General features: G+C 36.0%; 1 pseudogene; it reads right to left on the bottom strand.

Annotated features, from left to right (window-relative positions):
- Positions 1-205: 205 nt before the first annotated feature.
- Positions 206-10,196, bottom strand: LOC114389864 (annotated as a pseudogene).
- Between the last annotated feature and the right edge of the window lie 6,815 nt (positions 10,197-17,011).

The following is a 17,011-nucleotide window of genomic DNA, read 5'->3' as shown; positions in this document are numbered from 1 at the left end:
CCTGGCTCTGTCCACAGTAAGATCTGATGTATGAGATGTAGGGGCCAGGTTGGAGTAAGAGAGAACACTCCACACCTAGGCCAAGGTAGTTAGATCCTTCCTAAGAATCCTCCCCAGATGGCCCTCAGCATTCAAAATGATCCCCCTCCCTGGTATGCAAAGAGCAGCCTCAATCTCTCTATGGTCTGTGGGTAACCTGTAGTACCTAGAGTAGGTGGGTAATGACTCCCCCATCCTCTAGGACTACAGGAGTCTCTAGAAATGTGTTGAGGCTGTCGACATCTATCTTCACCAAGTGGCCTCTAACTCTGGCTTGCTTTGGTGAAGGATCCTCAAAGCTATAAAGATTAGCATAAAATTCCTTCACCAAAGCAACATCAATAGTCCCATAAGCCAAGTTAGTGAGGTGTTTGTGAAGATTAAGCCTCTCCAACTCTGTCTTGAAGTCATCAAACTCCGTGTGGTATATCTCAACCTTCCTCTCTGGAAAAATACTCTTTCCCAAAACATTATTTGTATAACGGTTCCAAGCATCAAGTGAATGGAACTATCTAGTATCATACTAAGCAGTTGGCCTTGCCCCAATGCTCTTACACTTCCTGGAGGCCATCTGCAACACAAAGGCCTTCACAAGTTATTCAAATTGAAAAACAGAAAAGAAACACTGGTGGCTTAGTGGGACATGGTCCGCTTAGCACGCCTTCACAAAATAAACACTACCGCTTAGCGACATGAAGGGTCGCTTAGCGGATATTGCAGAAAATTCTGCTTCTGCATAATCGGCTTAGCGAGCGACTGCTCGCTAAGCCTAATGATAGCCGCAACAGATAAGCACTAAGCTCAGTAGGGTTGCGCTTAGCAGTTCATGAATTTCAGAAAATTCACTAAGTATGGGGGCTTAGCGAGCTAGGCTCGCTTAGCCCTCTGATAGACTCGGCTTAGCGTGCGGCTTCCAAAACTTTTTTTGACTAAGTTACCTGGGCTTAGCGAATAAGCCCCGCTTAGCCATAGGCAACTCATCAGGGAGATGAGTGTTCATCCTCAAAAGATGAACTCACTTAGCGCGGTAGGCGCGCTTAGCGAGTTCATCTGAAAATGCAAATATTCAAACAATATTGGTGAACTCGCTTAGCGCAGCATGCGTGCTTAGCGATCTCATCGCGTTTTCCAAAAAAATGCAGAAAACGAAGTCCATTTTCTTCTCTTTTTTGAGCCTCTAAAAGGCATATCAAACATGTAAGCTAGTCAAAACTATCTACACAGCACAATCATTCACAAAATCCTAATTTTTAACTAATCTAATAACATTAAAACCCTAAAATTAAAAGCTAAATTCTATGGTTTTCTACCCTAAGGTTCACCAAAGTAAAAGAGTAAAGGGAATGAGGAACTTACTTGGATTGTTGTGTGCTAAAGATGCGGAAAGAAAGAAAAAATGCGCAGTGCACGACTTTGGTGAGGGAGAGGATGCAGGTAATGCTCTGAAAATTTTTGGCAAAGGTAACTGTAACTGATGTTACACTTACTTAAGCAATTTTTGACCCTCTTGCTTAGCGAACCGAAGCGCTAAGCGAGCTAGAGAGACGTTTGGTTTCTCAAAGCGGTTCGCTTAGCGGAACTTCGCACTTAGCCCAAGTTTGAAATTCAAAATCTGAATTTTTTTTTTTGAAATTTTTTTATAAAGATGGGCTTAGCGCACAGAAGGGGCACTTAGCGAGCTTTGTAGGTCATAAAATCAGCAACTCTCGCTAAGTCAGGCTCTTGGTTGGCTTAACTAAAATAGTGCATCTTGAATATAGGGGGGCAAGCACTTAGCTAATGATAGACCGCTTAGCGCTGCTATGGTCACAAGGAATTGGGCTTAGGTGTCATAAGTAGCACTTAGCTCAATGAACCCTAATTTAGGTCGCATCGAAATGGGCTTAGCGGCAACGTCTCATGCTTTGCCAGTGAATACAATGTGCTTAGCGAGCATGCCATCGCTTAGCCCAATTCAGATCAAATTGAAATGGGGTTAGCTTAGTCTTGGCCAGCTTAGCAGACCAAATCAGCTTGAGATGCAAGGGTTGAGCACTAAGCGCTAGAGACTCTCCGCTTAGTGCATGACAAAAGATGCGCTTAGCGCGAGGCTTGCGCTTAGCGAAAAGACTGATTTTTCAGAAAAAAATTTCTAAGTTCTATTTCAGTCCTTTTCTCAAGAATTTGAAACCCTTATATCTATCATTCAAAAACAAGCTAATATACGCCAATGTAATGATTATGAAGCAAGTTCCACATTAGACAATGCATAAAAAAACAAAATAGCAGAAATTAGAACTGGGTTGCCTCCCAAGAAGCGCTTCTTTAACATCATTAGCTTGATGCTTTTACCTTAACGGGTGAAATCACATTTTGGTCCTTACTTTCATAACCTCCTTCCCCACTTCCATTACCTGTAAGCAAACATTTTGTTCTGGAGAAGGCTTGTCTTCAACAAATAAATCAAAATCAATTTTCTGATCTTCAAAGCCCAACTCCAACTTCTTTCTCCCTATATCAACTATGCAACTCGCAGTTAACATGAATGGCCTTCCAAATATTACAGGAATGTCATTATCTTCACAGATATTCATCACTACAAAGTCTGTCGGGAAGATAAAATGTTTTACTCTGACCAACACATCTTCAATTACTCCATATGGTCTGGTAATAGAGCAGTTAGCAAGTTGTAAAGTCATCCTAGTGGGCATGATCTCCAACTCTCCGAACCTTCTGCACATGGAGAGTTGCATTAAGTTAATATTGGCTCCCAAATCAATAAGAGCCTTTCCCACAGTGACTTCTCCAATTGAACAAGGAATGGTTACACTCACTGGGTCTTTATGCTTGGGTGGAAGGATCTTTTGAATCCCAGCACTACAATTTCCTTCCACAAAAATGTTTTCCTGGTGAATATACTTGTGTTTCCTTGTTAACATATCCTTTTAAAACTTGGGGTAGAGTGGCATTTGATGTAAAGCTTCTCCGAAGGGCATGGTTATTTCCAGTTTCCTGAAAATATCTAAGAATCTCGCCAAATGACGGTCCTTCTCCTTCTTGGAAGGTACCAGATGATATGGTACTTCAACACCTTCATTCACAGCTTTTTCTCTTTTCTTCTCTCTAGCTTGTTCACTTCTACTCCTCTCTTCATTCTTATTTTTTTCATTTTTTTTTCTTTTTCTACTTCTTTTTCTTTTTCTTGGTCATTTAATTCTTTTCTCTTGACCATTATTTGTTTTTCTTTTTCCTGATTGCCTTCACCTCTCACATCATCTTTCTTTTCATCAGCACCTTTCTTTTCATCAGCACCTTTCTTTTCAGAACCTTTCTTCTTGGATACAACACTATCCTCATCCTCTGCCTCCACAAACCTCTTACTCCTTGTCATCACAGCTTTGCATTCATCCTTAGGATTCTTTTTTGTATTCGCCACAAAACTGCTTGATGACTTGTCAGCTATCTGCTTGGCCAGTTGTCCCACCTGAACCTCAAGGTTTTTCAGTGCTGACTCAGTGCTTTTATGATTTGACATTGTTACCTGCATAAACTGAGTCAAAGTCTCCTCCAACTTAGTAGTCCTCTAAAAGATGTTAGGCCCTTGTTGAATTGGCCTGTTGGAAGGTTCACCTTAGTCCTTGTTGAATTGATTGCTAGGGTGTAATCTCCACTGTCCTTGTTGGTTATAAGGACCCTGCTGGAAGCCTGAGAATCCTCCTTGAGTATATCCTTATCTCTGTTGATTTCCCATATAGTGAACTTCTTGAGTGTTTTCTTCAATGGGAATACATTGGCCTGTTTCATGAGCCTCGCCACACATGGTACAACCTATAACCTGCAAAACAGAAGAATGTGTAGGTTGACCAATAGATAGTTTAATTGGCAACTTACCATGTGTTTCTGCTAAAATCTCAAGTTTCCTAGAAAGCAACTTATTTTGTGCCAATAAAGCGTCATGTGATGATAGCTCTGACAAGCTTTTCTTTGTAGGTTGATGAACTCTGTCGCGCAGAATAGCATGATCGTTGGCTGACATATTCTCAATTAGCTTAGTTGCCTCTTCAGGGGTCTTCAGCTTTATTTTTCCCCCTGCTGAAGCATCTAGCGGTTGCTTGGTTTGTGGTCTCAGCCCATCTATAAACATATTCAATTGAATTGGCTTAGAGAACCCATGGGTTGGAGTCCTTCTCAATAAACCTCTAAACCTCTCCAATGCTTCACTCAAGGACTTGTTAGGGAACATATGAAATAAAGAGATTGCAGCTTTCCCTTCCGCAGTCTTTGACTCTAGGAAATATTTCTTCAGAAACTTTTTAACAACTTCTTCCCAGGTTTTCAGAATGTTACCCTTAAATGAGTTGAGCCACCTCTTGGCTTCTCCTGCCAAGGAAAATGAAAACAGGCTGAGTCTAATAGCCTCATCTGGCACTCCTACAATTTTTACAGTATTTCATATTTCAATGAATGTTGCCAAATTTGCGTAAGGGTCCTCATTTGGTAATCCTTGAAATAGGTTCCCCTGTATTAAATGAATCAAAGAATAAGGGTAATTTATGTTGTGAGCTTGCACTTCAGGACGTGCAATGCTGGTAAAGAATTACGACACTGGACTGCTTGAATAGTCCTCAAGGGTAACCCTTTGTTGGTGTTCATCAGCCATGGTAATGGCTTCTGGTAAATATGTCGCAGATTCCCTTGATGATGGTGAGTCAGACGATGTAGAATCAGAAAAATGAGCTTATTCCTCTAGAATGGAAGCTACTGTCCTGTCTTACAGTAATTTTCTTCTCCTCTGAGCTCTGTTCCTACTTAACGTAGCTTCAATCTCCAAGTCCAGAGGAACTAAACTGCCTATGGGAGATCTATGCATATAAAACACTAACAGAAACAACGGTTATCTAGTTCATGAGGAAAACAAATATGAATCGAAAGCAAATATTCACAGTTAATCAAAGAATAAAGAATAGACACCTAGGACTGAACTAACTTTCCAAATAGAAAGAAGTTCCCCGGTAACCGCACCAAAAACTTGTTCGAACCCGGCAAGTGCACCGGATCGCGCAAGTAGTATAAAATGGTAAGAATCGAGTATCGAACTCTCGGGGAACTTGTGTTACTTGGTAAAGCTATATTCAGTGAATAGGTGTCTAGTATGAAAAGATATGTGTGGACAATGAACATGTATGTAAACTAATTATTAAAAAGGAAAATCATGTGAGTAATGATGTGTAAAGACAAGTAGACAACGCATTGGTCTTCCTATTAGGTGCCTAATGTTATAAGGATATTCTCTACTTAACAATGCTCATGTGTTGTATGGTGTCTCCTGAAATGCTAAACCCCGATTCCTTGTGAAAGTCTAGCCTAATCCTGATCAAGCATCGTCCTCAGATTCCTTTTGTTGGACTAAACTCGACCAAAACCGCATTAAGACAAACATACAAACAACTAGGTTACCGTACCCCGATCCCTCGTGATAATACAATAAACTAGCCCTCTCCTATCAAATTCTAAGAATCAGACAAGTTTCCACTGTTGAATGATCCTAACAAAGCATACATATACGTTATCAAGGCAAAAGCACGCTGAAATGACGTACTAATAGCACAGAGAACACATAAAACATCATTAAATAGATATACATGTATTTACATCAAGTACCTACAAGGAAGAACCAATAGAGGATTTAGCTCTCTATATCTGGGAAGCTTCCTTTACAACAAAAAGAAGAGAAAAATGAAGGATTGAAGAAATACAAGTAGTGGGGATGTCTCCTCCACCTCTAGAACCTCACAATCACTCACAAACTCATCTTATGCTCTCAGGATGGCTTCCTCTTCAAGCTCAGTTCTCTGCCAGTCTTTGCACAACAAAAGCTTTCAAAACTCTCTGGATCTTGGACCTTTCTCTCTCTAGAAATCTCTAAACATGCAAAAGCTTCAAGAATTGCCCAAACTCCCTCTCTATATCTGATTTCAGGCTTAAATAGGTGGCCTTGTTGGTGCTCGAGCGCTTAGCGCAAGTCTGGCTCGCTTAGCACGTATAAGTGAATTTCGGCTTGGCGCTCGTCTTCTCACTTAGCAGATGCATGGAAGCGGTGCGCTTAGCGGGATGAGCCCTCGCTTAGCGCGTGTGTCTAGCTCATCCTTCTTCCAAATTCTTCCTGGCGCTCAGCCTCAAGAGTGGTGCGCTCAGCGGATGGCTCGCTAAGGCGGCAGATTGACTTAGCGAGCAGATCAAAATCAGCACTTCAGAAACTTGCCTAATTAACCTGAAATTGAAAGGAAATGATTATTAAATACACAAAAATGGAGTACTAAGTGCTTATTACCTATATTTAACAAAAAGTAATTACAACACTACAAAATAACCATAAAATGGGAGGAGTTAGATACAATTTTCATAGATTTCTTACACAAAAGTTAGTTGTATTTATTGACTAACACATATCACATCTCACACATATGTCAAGATAAAATCATAATCAGAATGTAACAAACCCATCTTGCTAAAGTCACCAATAAAATCGTCCTTCTTATTCTCAAGGGCTTCTAACTCTGGCTGTAGCGTGTTCACAAACTAAACCACACAAGTAATGAAGTTATTAGTACTCTAGAATAACAACTAAAAATTCAAATACTAAGCAAAGTATATCATAAGGACAAACAAACCTGATCAGTTCGATCCTCAGCAATGGCATCATTAAATCCTGCATCCTCGGCATCTCTAGATGATTTAGAATACAAGGAGATTGTCAAGCAGAAGAAATGTTATACGATTTCAGTAGAAAACTTAGTTTTCAACTTTGAAGTCGCATCATATGTAAAAAATGATCACAAATAAAATCTAGGTGAATGGCCCCACTATCTCTCTGATGCCACTCTTGACTACAAAAAAATGATACTCTCTCCCTCTATCTCTCTGACCCCACTCTTGACTCTTTCTTCTCTCGCTGCTCTTTCCCCAGTCCATTCCTTACTAATTTTCGTTTTATTTTATGCTTTATAATAACTTAAAAATTTTAAAAAGGGTCAAAACAGACTCATAGGCTAATAATCATGGCAACAATACTGTTATAGTGAACTCACCGCTTGATCAATCAAAGCTTCCAACTACCTTCACCATCAACCAGCCGCAGTTCCATTGGAATGAAATGGTATTAAAGCAAGGCGCTGGGGGTAGGAGCAGAGAAATTTAGTTTAATCACACATTATTTTGGTTAACATGCAGGTTTATAGACAAGCTATAACTAGTTTATCTAGAACCAAAATAATTAAATAAGTGTACACTAGGAAGAAAATGAGGCAGGATCAAAACAACTAATTAGTGAACTACTCTTAATTCACTAAATTTACCATGGTAGTAATTTTTTTCTTCCAATATACATATATAATCAAGTTACTTGTGAGGAAGTAACAAGCATGATTCTCATATCTTTTGCAAGCCCGTAAAGGTGTTCTTCAACATCAACACTAGTTGCACTACCAACATTATTTATTGTTAGGACATGAAACAAGATTAACAATGAAAAACAAGCAACAATTTCTCTGAAAAGGAATTGAAGACTTTCTAAGGGGCATGCTGTATGAAACAAAAATGTTTTTAGAAATTTAAAAAATTCTGTCTAAAATTCCAAGAGATTATATTTACATATCATCCCTAGTCTTTGTTGTTCTCCAAAAGAAAGAATGTCTTCCACCGAGATTATATTTACATATCATTCCAAGAGATTATATTTACATATCATCACAGTTGCTTTCCTCCCATTCTAGAAGATAATTTACTTTGTTGTCCTCCACCGAGTGCACTAGACTCTGATCGTGTTTGTGTTCAAAATCTCTATCCATGACTGGAAAAGCACAAGATGAACAAAATATGCATATAAAAACTAGTTATGAAAGATTGGTTCTCAATATTGAATCACTTACTTCTACCTTATAAAAGTGTATTTAAGTAACCAATGACTTATCAAATTAATTAGACGACATCACAGATCAGAAACAAGTCATTAATATAACTGAAGTCTCTAGGACAAAGACATTGTATCTCTACAACAATTATGATAAGCATCAGAGATCATAAACAAGTCATTAAATCTCCCTGCCAATAATAAGAGTAATAACCTCTCCATATACAAATAATGCACGAAAATGTAATTGTAGTAATACATTTAATTAATAATCACTAAAATGATTTAGCTTGGAGAATTATTATAAGATGTAGTTGCTTACCATCATTGTAAACCAGGAGAAACAACACTTTGACGAATCAAATTGGAGTGCTAAAAAATTGGAAAGAGAGCAGTTAATTATTCTATAATTTTAAAACATGTGTGACATGTTATTTTAATTTTTTTTTATCAAAGTGTTCATCTAGGAGGAGGACTAGTCAATCTTGCAGGTCATGGAGCTAATTCACTCTAACAACATAAGTACTATATTTTATTAGCAAGCTTATAGAGTGAAGATGTCTTGTGAAAATTAAAATACAATAAGTAACAGACAAAATTATCGGTTCATTTCACCAATTTGAGTCAGGAAAGAAATGTACACGCATGTTTAAAAACTATTTAGCAATAACAATAGCAGCAATAGTGAGTAGTCTACTATTACTACTTGACCAAAAATCATGTTGATCTCGAATCCCCCTATCTTCCTGCTCTGCCACATAGCCAGAGAAAAGATTATTACAAGTTAAGTAACAAAATGAGAGAAAAAATGTACCAGGGATAATAATAATATATTGTTTTATATATTGCTATTAATAATAAATAAAAATATTCCTTGCATATGGATAGCCAAACCTATCAAGGAAACTGTTTTAATAATCTAAGGGGAACAATACAGCTAAACAAATTTAGCTGAATTCATGTTGCAAAGGATATAAAACTTTCAAGTTAAAAGCATGTAATTATGATTAAAATGAACATAATTTCATTTCTCAACTAGAACCACATAGGCATAGACCCATTAAAGCTATCTTAGCCTGTAAGGCCATTACAAATGTCCAAGACATCCATGTAGTAAAGAAATCTTCATCAAATTCAAAGTTTGCTTACAAATGGTGGTGTCATATATTTGATTTCAGTGGCAATCCAACCACACTATCTGCAGTATATTCGAATTTCCTCATTAAAAATAGTGTCATGTTTGCACTACGAGGCAGGATTTTCTTCATTTTGTCTTGTTTCATTTGTTCCAATATTATCTACCAGCAAATTATAACATACAAAGTTGGTTAATGATTTCTCCACTCATATAAAATAATAATATATATCTAGATATAGCAAACACAATGGTGAAGAGGCAAAACAAAAGAATCAATAGAAGCATGTTGTTTCAAAACAATAGAAGGGGTCAATATATATATATATATATATATATATATATATATATATATATATATATAAATTAAACTTTTTAAAAATACAACTTACCTTTAACAGTTTGTATAATTTTTTTCCTCTGCTGTCATCCTTTCATACTCTTTCTTCTTCTTAAATCTAAAGAACACACACACACACACACACACACACACACACACACACACAGATATATATATATATATATATGCACCAAATTCAACTGCTCCAAACACACTGCATCAAGCAAAGGCCCCAACAACTGGTTAAAGCTCTCATCGAACATTGTCAAGTTTTACAGTAACCCTATCTCTGCAGGGAAGCATAACCTGAATGCATTGTTCATCAAAATAATCTCATTCAGCCTCTTCATGTTACCGATTCCCACCGGCACCCATCCTTGGAAACGGTTGTTCGCCAGCACAATCACCGACACCAGCGAGTTTTCAAATTTTCCAATAAGTTGAAGATGAAGCGGTTGTCATTGATGAAAATCGCGTCCAGGTCCTTGTCGAAGAGCTCCTTCAGAACCGTACCTTTGAATTTAATGAATCTCATATCTAGAAACTTGAGTTGCGACAAACACAACACCACATCGGGGAACTTCCTGACGAAGCAGTTGTTGCTGAGATCTAACTCAAAGGGGAGTTTCAGCTTGTCGAACTTGTGTTGCACAGTGTTGTAGAAGCGGTTAGTGTTGATGTGGAGAAGCGTGAGGTCAGTAAGTAAACTTGGCTCTCAGTAGGTATCCGACAATGTCACCATGGTTGAGGTCGATTCTGACGACGGAGGAGGGATCTATGATTTTCTTCCTCATCTCACATGCGGCATTTGAGGAAAACAAATTCCTCAACATAGCCAAATGCAAAATGCCAAACACACACAAGACTTTAAGTGTGGTCGTTGTGGAAAGTTGATTTCCTTTGATCGTTGGTATAGATCTGAGAAAAATGCAGCGTAAAGGATGGATTAAGGTGAGTGTGGTTTATTTCTAGGGATTTTGAAACTACGTGAGGAGTGTAGGAGTGTATGAGTGTGAGAAGACACTACTACAAAGGAGGCTTTCTACATTGGTTAAAATAGGCATTCTACGTCGGTTAATAACCGTCATTGTAGGAGGTGTCGTAGAAAGTGAAATCAATCGTCTTAGAAAAAAGGTACCTTTCTAAGATGGTTCTTATTTAAAAACCGTCTTAGAAGGATACACTTTCTAAGACGGTTCTCTAAAAAAAACCGTCTTAGTTAAAAACCGTCTTAGAAGAATGCATTTTAAAAAAAAATTAAAAATATATAGAGGATTCCAATACGGTTTTAAAAAAATTGTCTTAGAATATATATACTATACGTAAATTGAATTATACATGCAGTAGTATATATATACTATACCATCAACAATTTGTGATCCGAAGACTTTGTTAGTCTGGATTTCAAGCTGTCCTAACATATTTCTGTGATCATGTAATTGGATGTCTAACTACAATAAATGGAGCAATACTTATAAACACTAAATACTCATTAATGGACTTATCCCCTCAAAGAACAAGCCCCACCTCTAATAGTGTTTGGATAATAAAATGGAATGGGACAAGTAGGGATAAATTGGACAGGCAGGGTAAGGAATGGAACAAAGCTAACTTTCCCTTTGTTCATAAGATTAATAAGGGCAAGAAACCTTTAATTTCTTCCCATTCCAACCAATTTTCAGGGGAACAAATGGTGAATAGATGCTCTTGAATTCCTTTTCCATCCTACCTATATTCAAACTCCCAAACAAGGGAGTTTGTTCCCCACATTATGTGTAATCAAAACACAAATAAATTACTTACTCAAGGTCTGAGACTCAGCAAATAGTCAAATTTCTCACATACAACACAACAATAAGCAAAAAGGCTTGAGAGTATACCATGACAAGGAGATGCCAAACTCAGCTTTGATGAAGAAAGAAATTTATATATGGCACTCTGACAGTGTGAGATGAAAATAAAAGAACCAATGAAATAACAACATATTAGATAACAGATAACTAATATGAAATTGACTAATCACTAAGTATAACACAATACCATACCTATGGAACACTATTTAAATCCCCAACAATAATAACAGGAATGTTGCCCCATTCTTGTGACAACTTGTAAGCTTTATCAGCATAATGCTACCCATCTAGTTAAGAAAATTCAAGCAGTACCTGGCTGAGTTTGATGTCACCACGATTTGGGTTGAACAACACGTGTATATTTCCTACTACAAACATTCTTTTTCCGGTGGATGGTGTCCTATAGATGTAGATCAAATTATGAAAATCATTGGCCATGAAATAGGCACCATGTGTATGTGTGTGTAAGAATTTTGGAATACATGAGTGTATAAATATGTAGTCCTCCTAGATTATACAATAATTTATCTACAAATTTACCGTAAAACATACTCCTATCTATTTTTTTTGTGATACTAGAGGAAAAAAAAAAGATTGATGTTATATTTAGTAACTATAGCACCCAGACCAGAGAAAAAGAAAAGGTTAAAACACATTTTATGTCATATTTTTATACAAACTTTATAATTTTCTGTAAAAATTAAGAAAAAATTATAATCAATCCAATAGAGAAAACTATAGAGAGTTAGCCTAGTAGCCCTGTATGGACCTTTCTGACAATTATATGTATGATAAAGAAAACATAACCTTCTTTTGGTGAAAAAAATAGGAAAAATGGAAACTACTTTCCCATGAATAAGGCAATAGAAGTCAAACATAAATCTAAACATTAAAAAAGCAAAGAGTTGTGAATCTTACTAGCTGAACTAACCTCATTGGAACTAGTTAATAAAAGTAACATATATTTTTGTTAAGATTACTATGCATTGGGGAGCAATTTTATGTACTAATTTAAATGCTTAGCTAGCTTGGTCTTGATAAATTAAAGAAAAAAGAAGTAACTGATGCAATCCTACCTCGCAAGGGCATTGGATAGAAGACTCCAAGAAGAGTGGGCCAGAGATGCAAGAGAAGGCCCTAGGGTTCTCATGAGCCTTAGGGTAGATTTCGGGCCCATGGGCTAAGTATGAACCCACTTATCTTTGTACATATTAGATTAAGGATTCATTATTTTTTGGCCTTGTATTTAGGGCTCCATAATATAGGTAAGGTACCCTAGAAATGTAGGATTTTTCAGCCCATAATATAGGTAAGGCACCTAGACTAGTTTTTGTATTAGGGGTAGCTTTGTAATTTCACATGCATTAAGTGAATATTTGATGTGTGTGGTTGGAAATAAATTTAATTGAACTGGGAGAAGTCCAGTCTAATTAAATTTTAGAGGGGGAGGTGAGCATTTGCTTGCTACACCTTATTGCCACATCATATAGTCACACTTTGTGCATGTCCTTCATGTTTTACATGCCCATGACACTTAAGCACACTTAGTAGAGAATATTTGACTTGATCTTGGATTAGTGGGCTGAATCATAGATAAAATTCACTAATCATAATTAGTGAAATTTTGGCTTCAAAATTTGGCTCCACAAATTCAAGTGAAATTTGAATAGAAATTCAAATTTCCCTCCAATTTTGTGTGACACTTAGGCTATAAATAGAGGCCATGTGTGTGCATTTTTTGAACTTTGATCATTTGAGAATTACACTTCAAAGTTCAAACCTCAATTGAGGCACAAAACTTTTTGCTCCTTCTCTTCCTCTCCCTCCACTCATCTTCTTGGTTCAATCTCTTATCCATGGCTTCCTATGGTGGTGAGCTTCTTCTTGACTCATCTTCTCCTTGAAGTAGGATCTCCAATCATCTTTCTTCCTTCTCCATTCCGCTTCCATGATCTTCAAGAAGTAAAGGACTCCATTGATGAAGAAGATCCAAGGCCTACAAGCTCCACATGGAGCTACATCAGTAATGTAGGGGCATTTAGGCTAACCTGGATCAGTTAGCCATCCAAATGGTAGCATGTCCAAATCAGGCCATGATTTTCCCTTTAAACCTTTTCCTCTTATCAATTAGATGCAGCAAAGTCTCTAAAAGAGAAATCAAATGAATCAAAGATGTTAGAGTAGAAAAAGTAAGGTGAAAGAGCAATCCATGTATTTTGAATTCAAACATATATAGAAAGAATTTAGTTAATGACCTTGCTACATTAAAGTGAGCTAAGATTGCTGACCATTCATCCCAATCATCTCCTGTTACTCGGTATGTGTTAACTAGACTACTAATCGAGTTAGCCATTAGTGGTGTTGCACTGACTCCAGGCAACAGAGAAAAAACAATGGGGTGCTCAAGGCCATTGAAAAACTGCATACATAGCAACTCAAATTATGAAAATGTTTTTAATCTCTTAGTTTTAAAATGAAAAGGACAAAAATGGACAAGAAAATCACATTATATATACCTCTAATAGAAATATTATTTCATCCAAATCCAAGTCCTCACCAAACACGCAGTCAAGTTTTACTCCAAGAAACCAAAGCAGAAAATCCATATCAATATATCAAAGTAGTAAAAAAATACACATCATATACAATTGCTTATTTCAAAACACTGACTGGTGTCTAATCTAGGAAATGAGTGCAATGCATATTTTGTGACAGAACATGATAAGCATAATATATTTTAGTGGGTCTGTGTACCAAAATGAACTCCCCATGAAGCATACAACTCATAAATTGATCTTAAAAAGGCTTTTCCAACTTTTGTTTTTGCATTTATAGCCATGAAACCATTAGTCATCCATTTATAAGCCCTTGATGGGATTCCTATGTCTTTGGCGTTCCACACTCGACATATTCCATGTAAGGTTATCCTTAACAAGGTCGTTATATCCTTCATACAATAAAAGTATTGACAAGATCAAATTTGAAAACGATGGCACCAATTCTTTTGGAATGACAAGGTTAAAATAAATCAAACAAAAAAATACACATTTAACACTTCCTTGTGCTAGCTACAAGACACTGTGAACTTGAAACCTAGTTTTGATGACATCAAGAGGACACACAAATTTGCATATAATAACTGATGCAATTCACATTGAATAGTTATTATACAAAATATAACAAGCTGCAAAGCACGAAACATTGAAACATACTATCCGACTCTTCAAATCAAGACAGAGAACAAAAAAATTCACCGTAAAAACAAGACAAAGCAAAACGTGGAATTCTAGCATTAAAATCGAATTAGGGTTTGGAAACGAACGTACCTTAATTGCAGTAGCAGAGAGAGAGGGCTATCAAGCCCTTATCGCAGATCAACCCAAGGGTAAGGAAGAGTGTATCAATCAAAGAGAGAAGGGGGGGGATGGATAACAGGACGTAGCAACAACGGCAGCAGCTGTAGGGTTTGCAAAGAAGAAGACCATCACGGGTGAGTTAGGGATTTTAAAAGGTTAGGCAATGACAATTTTGTAATTAAAGGGAATGAAAACTAATCTGAATTTTCATTCCCTTTAATTACAAAATTGCCACTGTGTCACATTCTAAGACAGTTTCTTCATAAACGTCTTAGAATGTGTCATAAAAAATAAATTTTTTAGTTGTGAGAAAAAGAGATAGTGAACATTCAAAGCAATCGAGGTGACGAAGCGAGTGTGCTATCCGATAAGAGAGAGAAAGTGAAAAGGTTTGCACTACCCACTACGGAAGAACCAGAAAGTGAGAAAAAATGTAACCCTACAAAGACCGTTTTTACAAAATCACCTTTGTACAGGATTCAATTACAATAATTTTTAGAATAACCGTCATTAAACTCATAATTTTAAGAAGGTTACTTAAAAACCACCTTCGTTATTAATGTGCTTTATTACAATACTGCCATTGGATTATTTTCAAAGACGGTCTATGGCTGACTGTCGTTATTAGTGCGTCCTTATAAACAATTATTTTAATAGTGATTATATCCTTGCACGGTTTTGGTCTATTAAGTCCTCTTTGGAGTAACTTGAAAATTCATTGTTGAAGGGCAAATTTCCCCCTATGTTGACATCAATCGTTTGATTTATATTTTGGAATCATGTTGGATTTAAGGCTAGCTGAATTGTGTTTGGCGGACCAAATTGATTCACGCGACAACATGAGCGTATCAAATTTGTATACTAGAAATAATAAACAAAAAAATTATTATTTTTTGTGAAAAACTCAATTTTCCTTTTGATTCTACTTGTTAACAATCATGTTGCTACTATGCAATGGCGGACCCAAATTATCTTGAGGGATTTGCACGCCCTGAGTTTGAGAGAAACCTAAGAATATAGGTAGGGATATTTTTTGCACTCCATATTTTTATGTAATTTGAATTCTCTGCCTTTATTTTTTAATCTTCACCCAAAAATAATAGTTTAGGTTATATATCTGCTGACTCATATTTTTAGTTATTCAAAATGGATTTTTACCCCACATATTTAAGTAAATAATAATAATAATAATATAATTTGTATTGAATTTTTATTATAATATATTTTTGGTGTTTATTAGTATATTTATAAAGGTTTAAGTTTGTTGAATTCAAACTCATTAACTAATTGTATTTAGAATTTGATTATTAAAAGGTGTTTTCATATATATAATTAAGGCTTAAATATGTTTTTTTTCTAATAAATATTTAATTTTTGTGGTTTCTTCCTAATAAATTTTTGTTTTGTATCGTGTCCCTAATAAAATAACACTTTTATTTTAGTCCCTAATAAATTAGAACATTTTATGTTAACTTTCTAATAAATCATCAAATTTTGTTTTATGCTATATTAATAACAAATGAAAATTTTTATGATGAAACAAACATAAAATTTACTAATTTATTAAAGACTAAAATAAGTGTTAAGTTTTTGTCTCATTACAAAACAAAAATCTATTAAAAAATAAATACAAAATTGAATATTTATTAAAGATAAAAACATATTTAATCCTATAATTAATTAGGTGAGACTTTTAAAAGCAGTGGTTTAAGCCTCAAAAACCCTCATTGATAGAAATTCCAATTTTTGTTACGAAGTGCTTAAAACCATTACTTTCATGTACTTATGCCTGCCATAAAAATTGTAATAATAACAATAACAACTCAAGCCGCCCTTGCCATTCACTTTATCAGACTTGAAAATTGGCTACTTGTTCTCTTTTTTATGCGCTGATTTAATTTGCAAGGTCCCAGCCCTCATCATTGGCAAGGAAACCATGTACGACATCTTTTCAACTAAATATCTTCCTCCAAAACTAGGCATTATTTCTATTCCAACCATCACGAGTAGCCTTGTTCTTGAAAAATTGAGGTTCATATTTAAGACCAGTTTACACGAAACCACTTCGGTTTAGTTTAGAGCCTCCATCTCTACGTAGCCAACAAGTTAATACTAAATAAACACTATGCTTTTAACCCCCATGCCACCTCCCCCAATGCCTTTTTTTTTTTTTACATTGGTCTTATTATTCACTAAAAGTAAATACATTGAGCATAGATAAATTCTCTTGATTTATATTAGAATCAAAGTCGCGTGAATTTATAACAATTGATCATACTATCTTCAAATAACTTTTTATCCATCATTTATATAAAAGTTAAGAGTTAATATCTACTCAACTAACCCTTTGCGATACGTAGTGTTCGATTCATGACTTGATGATCTCTACCGTGTGTGCTT

Source organism: Glycine soja, chromosome 16 (assembly GCF_004193775.1).
Source record: "Glycine soja cultivar W05 chromosome 16, ASM419377v2, whole genome shotgun sequence".
NCBI classification, from domain to species: domain Eukaryota; kingdom Viridiplantae; phylum Streptophyta; class Magnoliopsida; order Fabales; family Fabaceae; genus Glycine; species Glycine soja.
Note: the sequence above shows the minus strand (reverse complement) of the source record. Positions and strands in the feature narration are given on the sequence as shown.